This window comes from Herpailurus yagouaroundi, unplaced genomic scaffold, assembly GCF_014898765.1.
Source record: "Herpailurus yagouaroundi ecotype Mexico unplaced genomic scaffold, PumYag 202, whole genome shotgun sequence".
Lineage (NCBI taxonomy): Eukaryota > Metazoa > Chordata > Mammalia > Carnivora > Felidae > Herpailurus > Herpailurus yagouaroundi.
Window position 1 is genome coordinate 15,863,073 of NW_024412433.1, and position 7,547 is coordinate 15,870,619.

The following is a 7,547-nucleotide window of genomic DNA, read 5'->3' on the forward strand; positions in this document are numbered from 1 at the left end:
GGGGGGGGGGGGGCTCCGGCTCCGCGCGCTCGAGCGGCGCCCCCTCCGTGCGGCACCGGGACACCCGGCCACCACCGGGCCTCCCACGCCCCGCCTCCTCCGCGCGGGGTCGGCGACGGACCCCGAGGACGCGGGGATGCTGCTGGGGAGTCCCGTCTCTGTGGACTGTGCAAGATCGCCCTCCGCTTCACGCACCACCCAGGTCCTCGCCAGAGTGCACGGCCGTCCCTCCCCCGAGTCCGAGGATTTGCAAAGAGAAGGAGAAGAGGAGTGGGCCTCCCGCCGCCCCGCCCGAGAGCTGATTTTCTGGCTGCCGCGACTGGAGAGTTTCAGGGGAGAGGTGCGCGCGCGCACGTCTGCCGCAGTTGTGAAAGGACTTGAATTGTCCAGAGCAAGGATGAATGAGATGTCCACGTGAAAGAAGGGTGTCCCCGCTTCCTGGCTGTCCTGGAAGGCGAGTGAGCCCGGGGCGCTGAGAGTGAAGTCCACTCCCCGGGGACACGGCGCGGGAGAGCGGGGCGGCGGCACACGAGGCCAGCCGCGCGCAGCTGGGCGCCCCCCGCCCTCCCCGGCAGGTGCGCAGCGCGCCTGCGCGCTGGGGCTGCAGCCACTCAGCCGACGGGAGAGGTGGCGACGCGCGCAGGGCTGCCGGTGCCGCGGCTCCCAGCTCGGCGGAGTCCAGAAGTCCCATCCTGAAAACTTAGGATTGTTTTATTCACAGTGTTACTATACCAGGAAGTCATTTCATCTTCTGTAACTGGACTCAGGGAGCTTAAAGAGCCCGTTCTCTCTTCTCCTCTCAAAACTGACTTACTGTTGCCCCCACCTGGAAGATACTGAAAGCTATTCACGCAGAATATAAACTGTAGGCTTCCTCTGCCTTTTTTCTTCATTTCGTTTTTAAAATAATTTATTCTAGAATGTATACATCTGGAAATTTTGTGCATTTAAATTTCCAGGGAAGTGTTTGCTAAGCAGTAATATTTCTCCCGTACCTCCAGTCCAAATACATTTCAAGATTAGGAGCAGAAAATAAAGGCGTGTTAGTGATTGGTTCAAGATTTTATACCGTGAACAACTACTGACTTTCAATTATCTGATAAAATAGAAAATAGCTCCCAAAGACGAAACTGACAAGTCTTTCTTCCTCTGATTACAAATATATGTCACACTTACCGGGAAAATATTATTTTGAATTTAACTGTTTGATATTGGAAATCACTGAAAGGTTCACATCGGTCATATTAGATGAAAAAGAATACATATCTACCTGATTTTGTAACTAAAAAGATGTATTACGAGTGTATGTTGCAGGTGGATTAGATGCCTTTTTAAAGAAAAAAAAACCCACTGTTTCAAATGTATTTTATATGAAAACATTCTTTATTCCATCTCTTCAAATTTGGAATAAGACAAAGTTTTCATGTCTGAAAATCACAGAAGCTGTTGAGGGTATGCTATTATTCCTCATGTATTTAATGCAAGCTGTCTGCATGATATCCTGACATTATTCTATTAACTGAACTTGAATGGAGCATTTGTATCTATCATAGAGTGAAGTAATTTATTGGTCACTGATAAGTGATATGGCTGCAATTTAGGAATTGCAATATGGTGTGTTTTATGTCTGCGTTGTCTTAATAAAAACAAGAAGCATTTATAGAAAAAAAACCTATTTTCATGAAATTTATTTCATGGGGAAAGTGCTCCGAGTTATTTATGGCACTCTTCTTGAAATACTCATCCCCATCCAAATCCTAATTTCACATTTTGAATGAGGCTGAGAGAAATAAGTCACACATGGGAGGAATGTACATCGCGAGGGCGGGCATTTTATGGAATTGTTTCTAGGATTTCACAGGACTTCTGAAGGCCAAGGGAGATCTATCCATTGTATTTTGAAGGGAGAAGCAGCTTACCCATCCACTAATATAACATCCACTAAAACTAAACTCTGCTGTCAGATTTGGTTCTCAGTTTCTGCTAAATGTTTTCAGGTTCCTAATGTTTTTATGTTCCTGATACTAAGAATCACATTTCGGAAACTAGCTTGGATTTGTTTACACCTCCAGCAAGTACCTTGTGTTACTTCTATGTTCGTTTTTTATCTGTTACTCTTTGTTTAGTTCCAGTGCTGAGATTCTGTTTGCATTCATAACTGTTTCGTTGCACAAGTAGATCTACACGTGTGTGTGTGTGTGTGTGAGTGCTACCGACAGAAGTTGGCTTTGTGTATGTAATGATGTGTTCACATGTGCACACACACCTGTTTGTTACTTCACACTCTCAAATTGGCAACCTGGAAGTCTGTCTAAAGTTATTTGGGGACCAGCTTGCTTCTTATAGAGTTTATTTACATGCCACAGAGGAAGGTACACCAATGACATAAACTGAATCATTCCTTGTAAATGAGAAAGATGTCTGAATCGCCTCCGTCACAGTACAAGCCACATTTTGCTTCCTTCTTAGGTTGCACATGTAAATTTCTTATAATGAGAAATTTGAGCTAGAATACTCCTAAACAAAATAGACACAGTTAGTAGTTCAGTACCTAAACATGGTGAGATTTATTTTTTCTTGGCTGACTTTGTATTGCAGCTCATTTCTGACTTCCTTATCAGGAATTAAGCGACAGGATAGAGCAGCGGAAAACGTGTTCAATTTCCAGTTGCTTTCTGTTATTCAAGTAGTCCCCATTTTGCAGATGTGCTTTAGTCATCTTAAAGCACATCCTACATCATGCAGGAGGAAGTCCTGGTATACCAGCTCCTAAGACAAAGCAGTTTAAAAGGTAATTATTGAAATGGTCCCATGAGTTGTAGAGAGGGCTCCTGATGACAGTGAGTGCTTTCCTCCCTTCTCATGGAAATTGTCACCTTCTTGGAAGTGCCTGACCCAATTCTGGACACATCTCCACCTCATGAGTGTTAACTGCCAATAAAATCACTGTAAAAAGCCAGCCCTGGGGGCTCCTGGGTGGCTCAGTCAGTTAGGACTCTTCGTTTTGGCTCAGGTCATGATCTCGCTGTTCCCGAGTTCGAGCCTTACATGAGGCTCTGCGCTGGCAGCATGGAGCTTGCTTGAGATTCTCTCTCTTCCTCTCTCTCTCTCTCTCAAAATAAATAAACGTAAAAAGGCAGTCCTTCTCTGGCTTGCACACCTGCTCAAGAACTTATGGTTTCCATGGTCCAGGTTCTGCTTAGGTTCTGGAGCATCAGGTTAGAGTTACCATCATGATTCTGTAAAGCCTACGTTTCAAGCAAAAGAAACTCATCTTGCAGGTCATAGATTAAATACTCAGCCTCTGAATGCAATACGATTTGGTGAACGGTATCCATATCTAGAAAGAACATTGGTGTGGGATCTAAAGACTAGGAGCAGCACCCAGGAGATGTGAGTCCATACAGTCTCTCCTTTCTTTGAAAGACCTGGTGATTAATTTAACCTCTTTGAGCCTCGGGCTCCCTCTGCTACAAGATGGGAACACCACGTATCAGCCCTGCTTACTTTATAAGACTGGCTTAAGGACTTGTATACAACACGAGGGCATATGAGTGAAAATGCTTTGGAAACTGAAGCCCTACCTATTGGGATGAGCATTAGGTGTTGTATGGAAACCAATTTGACAATAAATTTAATATTTAAAAAAAAAAAAAGGAAACAGAAGCCCTGTGTGGATCTATGGCCTTGTTTTCACTCAGATTTCCTAGGGTCTAATATCACCTCTCCAGAGAGGTCTGCTGTGATCACTCTATGCCAAGGGAATATCTACCAAAAATTTTTTTTTCTTAGCACTTATTACTGTCTCCAGTGGTCTTATTTAATGGTTACATGCTTTATCTAAAACTCCAGGGCAGATCTTGCCCTCAATTTCTAAGGGCAGGATCCTTGTCTGGTCACACACTTTACCCACAAAACCTTAGTCAGCCCTCAGCATAAGGTAAGTGGCAGAGTTTTTTAAGTTGGCCGAATGGGACCCCCTGGACTGAATGTTAAGCAGCTTGATTCCCCTTAATAACTCCTGAGACCCTGGGGAGCTTAGGTAAACAGTTGCTTTTCCTGATTTCATAAGAATTTTTGAAAGGTGAAAGAATATACTGGAAAACCACTTTGATTTTTCAGAGCAATCAGTTCATCGCAGTGAAAATCCTAAGTGTGTTATATTCAGTGACAAGACAGTGGAGAGGCTGAAGGACATTTGGCCTCCATTTCCGATCATTTTCTGCATTGTGAGATTTCAAGGTATGTCTCCTTTTGACTTCCTTCTTTTTTTTTTAAATTTTTTTTTTCAACGTTTATTTATTTTTGGGACAGAGAGAGACAGAGCATGAACGGGCGAGGGGCAGAGAGAGAGGGAGACACAGAATCGGAAACAGGCTCCAGGCTCTGAGCCATCAGCCCAGACTTTTACGACCATGACTGCTCAATCTCCTCCAAAGCTAATAGCACCTGCATTGGTGGGACATGTTTACTGGGCAGTGAAATTTCCCCACAACACTGAATTTAAATTTCTCATCGTTCGTTATGTGCCTTTTTAATTCTTTCATCTTTGCTATTTTAAAAATGTACCCTTCAAGACCGGCTAAATTTATAATCTTAATAGCTGAGTAACCCCCCCACCCATGATTCCGTGACCCAACTCAGCCTCTTTAATCATTTATTTCCCATTAGCTAATATTTGTGTTTTACATTTCTGCCATGATACACAGTTGATTAAATTCATGTATTAGGCAATGAATTGCATCCCTGCTATGTATGCATTTACGTTTCTTTCCCTTTGAAACAATATGTTTTTATTGTATGCATTACAGTGTAATTTTGAGGAATATCTAGTATTTACTACAGTAACTATTTCTAAAATAAAGGTTAAAACTGACTGCAGCCAGATCTTAATTTGAAGTTATATGAATGGGGAAAGTGTGAGAGAGATTTTATCTATCTTTTGCTAGATCTCTTTTGATTGTCCATTTAAGAAAAGCTTGGTAATGTATACCATAAACATGTTTGTCTCCATCAATCAAACTTGAGGCTTCTGTCCTCTTAGGGAAAACTAAAATGCGTTCAAGAGAAGCAAGTTTGTTTCTGTGATACATTTACCATCATTCCTGATTATAAATCAGGAAGAAAGAGTGTTTAATATTTACATTTGGGGAAAGCAAAAGTGTTCCATATCCAATTTCCAAGAATATTCCTAGGAGCTCAAGAAGAATGTGTACACTTCCTTTAGAAAAAAAAAATGTCTTTCATGTAAAATTGGATTTTCTTTGGTTTAGAAATACCACATCTCCATGGGGTGGAGTAAGGGAATGTTGAAGGCAGAAGAAAGAAGGTAGAAAAGATATGCAAAAAGCTTCTCCCCGCTCCTAATATTTAAAAAACACATTTCAAAATAAGGAGGAGAGAAAGTGTTTAATCACTTCAAGAACAGAACACTAGGTATGATCTTGACCAATTACTATTTTTTAAAAAAACATGGCAATCCAAGGGCGGCTCAACTATCTCCCTCCACAATGACAGACTTATCTGCATCGTGTAGAAATAACACATTTATAAGTCTACTGTGTGTGGATTTAACAATATTTTATTGTCAAACTTGAGTGGTAGAGAACAATTACACCTGACTTGTAGTTTGGGGGAAGAATTGAGTCCAAGTGAGAAATAAACAGTTACTGCCCAGGAAGAATGTTTGGGACCAATCTCTGCACAGCAACTGATTTGTTCATTGAGACCATTTCTCGTTAAATTCACCCGCAGCAAACTTATCACCCGATGCGAACCTTAGCAGAAGTTCTCAACGCTGACAGCAGGTTAGAATTACCTGGAGCTTTAAAAAAAAAAAAAAAAAAAAAAAAAGGCACGTGTCTGTCCCCAGAGACATATAGTTAATTGCAGGAGGGGAGGCGCATCAGTATTTTTAAAAAGGCACCCCAGGTGATTATACTGTGCAGCGAGATTTGAAAGCCATTGTATTTCACAACGTTTTTATTGAAATACGACCTTCTCCTTAATCTCACTTTAATGAACTAAACGCCACCAGATCTCTTAGAAACTGGGAGACTGTGGAAAAATGCTTGGATTTTGCAAGTGGTCAAAATTTAGCTAACTGGTTTGGGTGACTATGTAATCGTTGGTTTTGGTCTCTCTCTTTCTCTCGGTCTCACTCACAAACACACACACACACACAAACACACACACACACACACACACACACACACACACACACACACACACACTCTTGTTGACTTTGTGTTCCCAGGAAAGTTAAGCAAATATTTGCATCTCCATTTGATGTGCTGTGATCTTTCCTAATGCAGGGCGGGTGCCGCTGCGCCTCCGGGCCCCATAAGACTCCCCTGTTCCTGCAAAATGGGTGAGTGCTCTCCAGGACCCCTGAGTCATCAAAATTCAGTGACAGTGTGAGGATTTGAGGGCGGATTATCTGGATAACCAGGAAAGTCTCGAGGTTAAATTAACAAAACCTTGCCAGTGACAGCTGTGAGTGTCATCGCCAGTGACAGCTGAAGGAATCTGCTGGTCGCCAATAGGATGGTTGTGGAGCAGATCTAGTGGTGTCATGTTTTAAAACATTCACTAGGAGAACTATTAAATGCTTTGAAAAGACCCTTCGGAGCAGTCATTCAGCGTGCAAATTAATTCCACGCTGTTGGATCCAGGTGTAAATGGATTTGCTCTGAGACCCAGTTTGCTGCCTGGTGGGTGGGAGGGTGGGGATTACCTCGATTTCTCTCCTTTTGGACTCGGACGCCCGCCCGTGGTGGCTCCCAGTTGAGCCGAAGGGCTCTGAGGCGGGGGAGGGGAAGCAGGGCTGTTGGAAAGCAGTTGGCTGTCCCTGGTTATTCCCAGGGACCGCCCACCCCGGGGGCCGCCACCTGGACAGGTTCCCTGGGGACAGGTCCTAGGGCGGCAGGGGGAATCCCGCATCCTGGGGCTGGCCTGAGTCCCTCATCTCCAGTAGCCTCCTGGGCTGGAGAGAATCTGAGGCAGCTTGGGGTGACAGGCTGATCCCCACAAGGCTGGGGCCAGCTACTGGAGCCTGTCCTGTTCTCACTCCCTTGCTCCAATCCTCTGCCTCGCGACCCGCGCGCACTTGTGATCCAGAAAGGCAGACAAGAGAAGCCGGGATGAAAGGCACAAGGACGCTCTCAAGTGACGGCTGGTTTCGCGCGGTGCGGTGGTGGTGGGGACCAGTTTGCACTGTATCTTGTCGACCCCAGCATCCAAAACCTCCGCTCAGTTTGTTTGAGTTTGTATGGAACCTCGTCTTCAGCCCAGCCCTAACGCCCTGGATTTTGTGACTGCTCCTCCCACATTGCGGGGCTGAAAGTCTGTTATTTGTGATCCGATGATGTATTTACCATCCCTGAATGCCCACATGACCTTCCCAGGGCCCTCCTCAAAGCTCTGAGTTCGCACCTGTTCTTAAAAATAGCGGAGAAGCTCAAAATACGGAGATAAAGAAGAAAAGAGACGCAGAGTGGGGTGGCTGTCGCAGCCTGCGAAGGACTTGGAGTGGTGTTAGCTCAGTC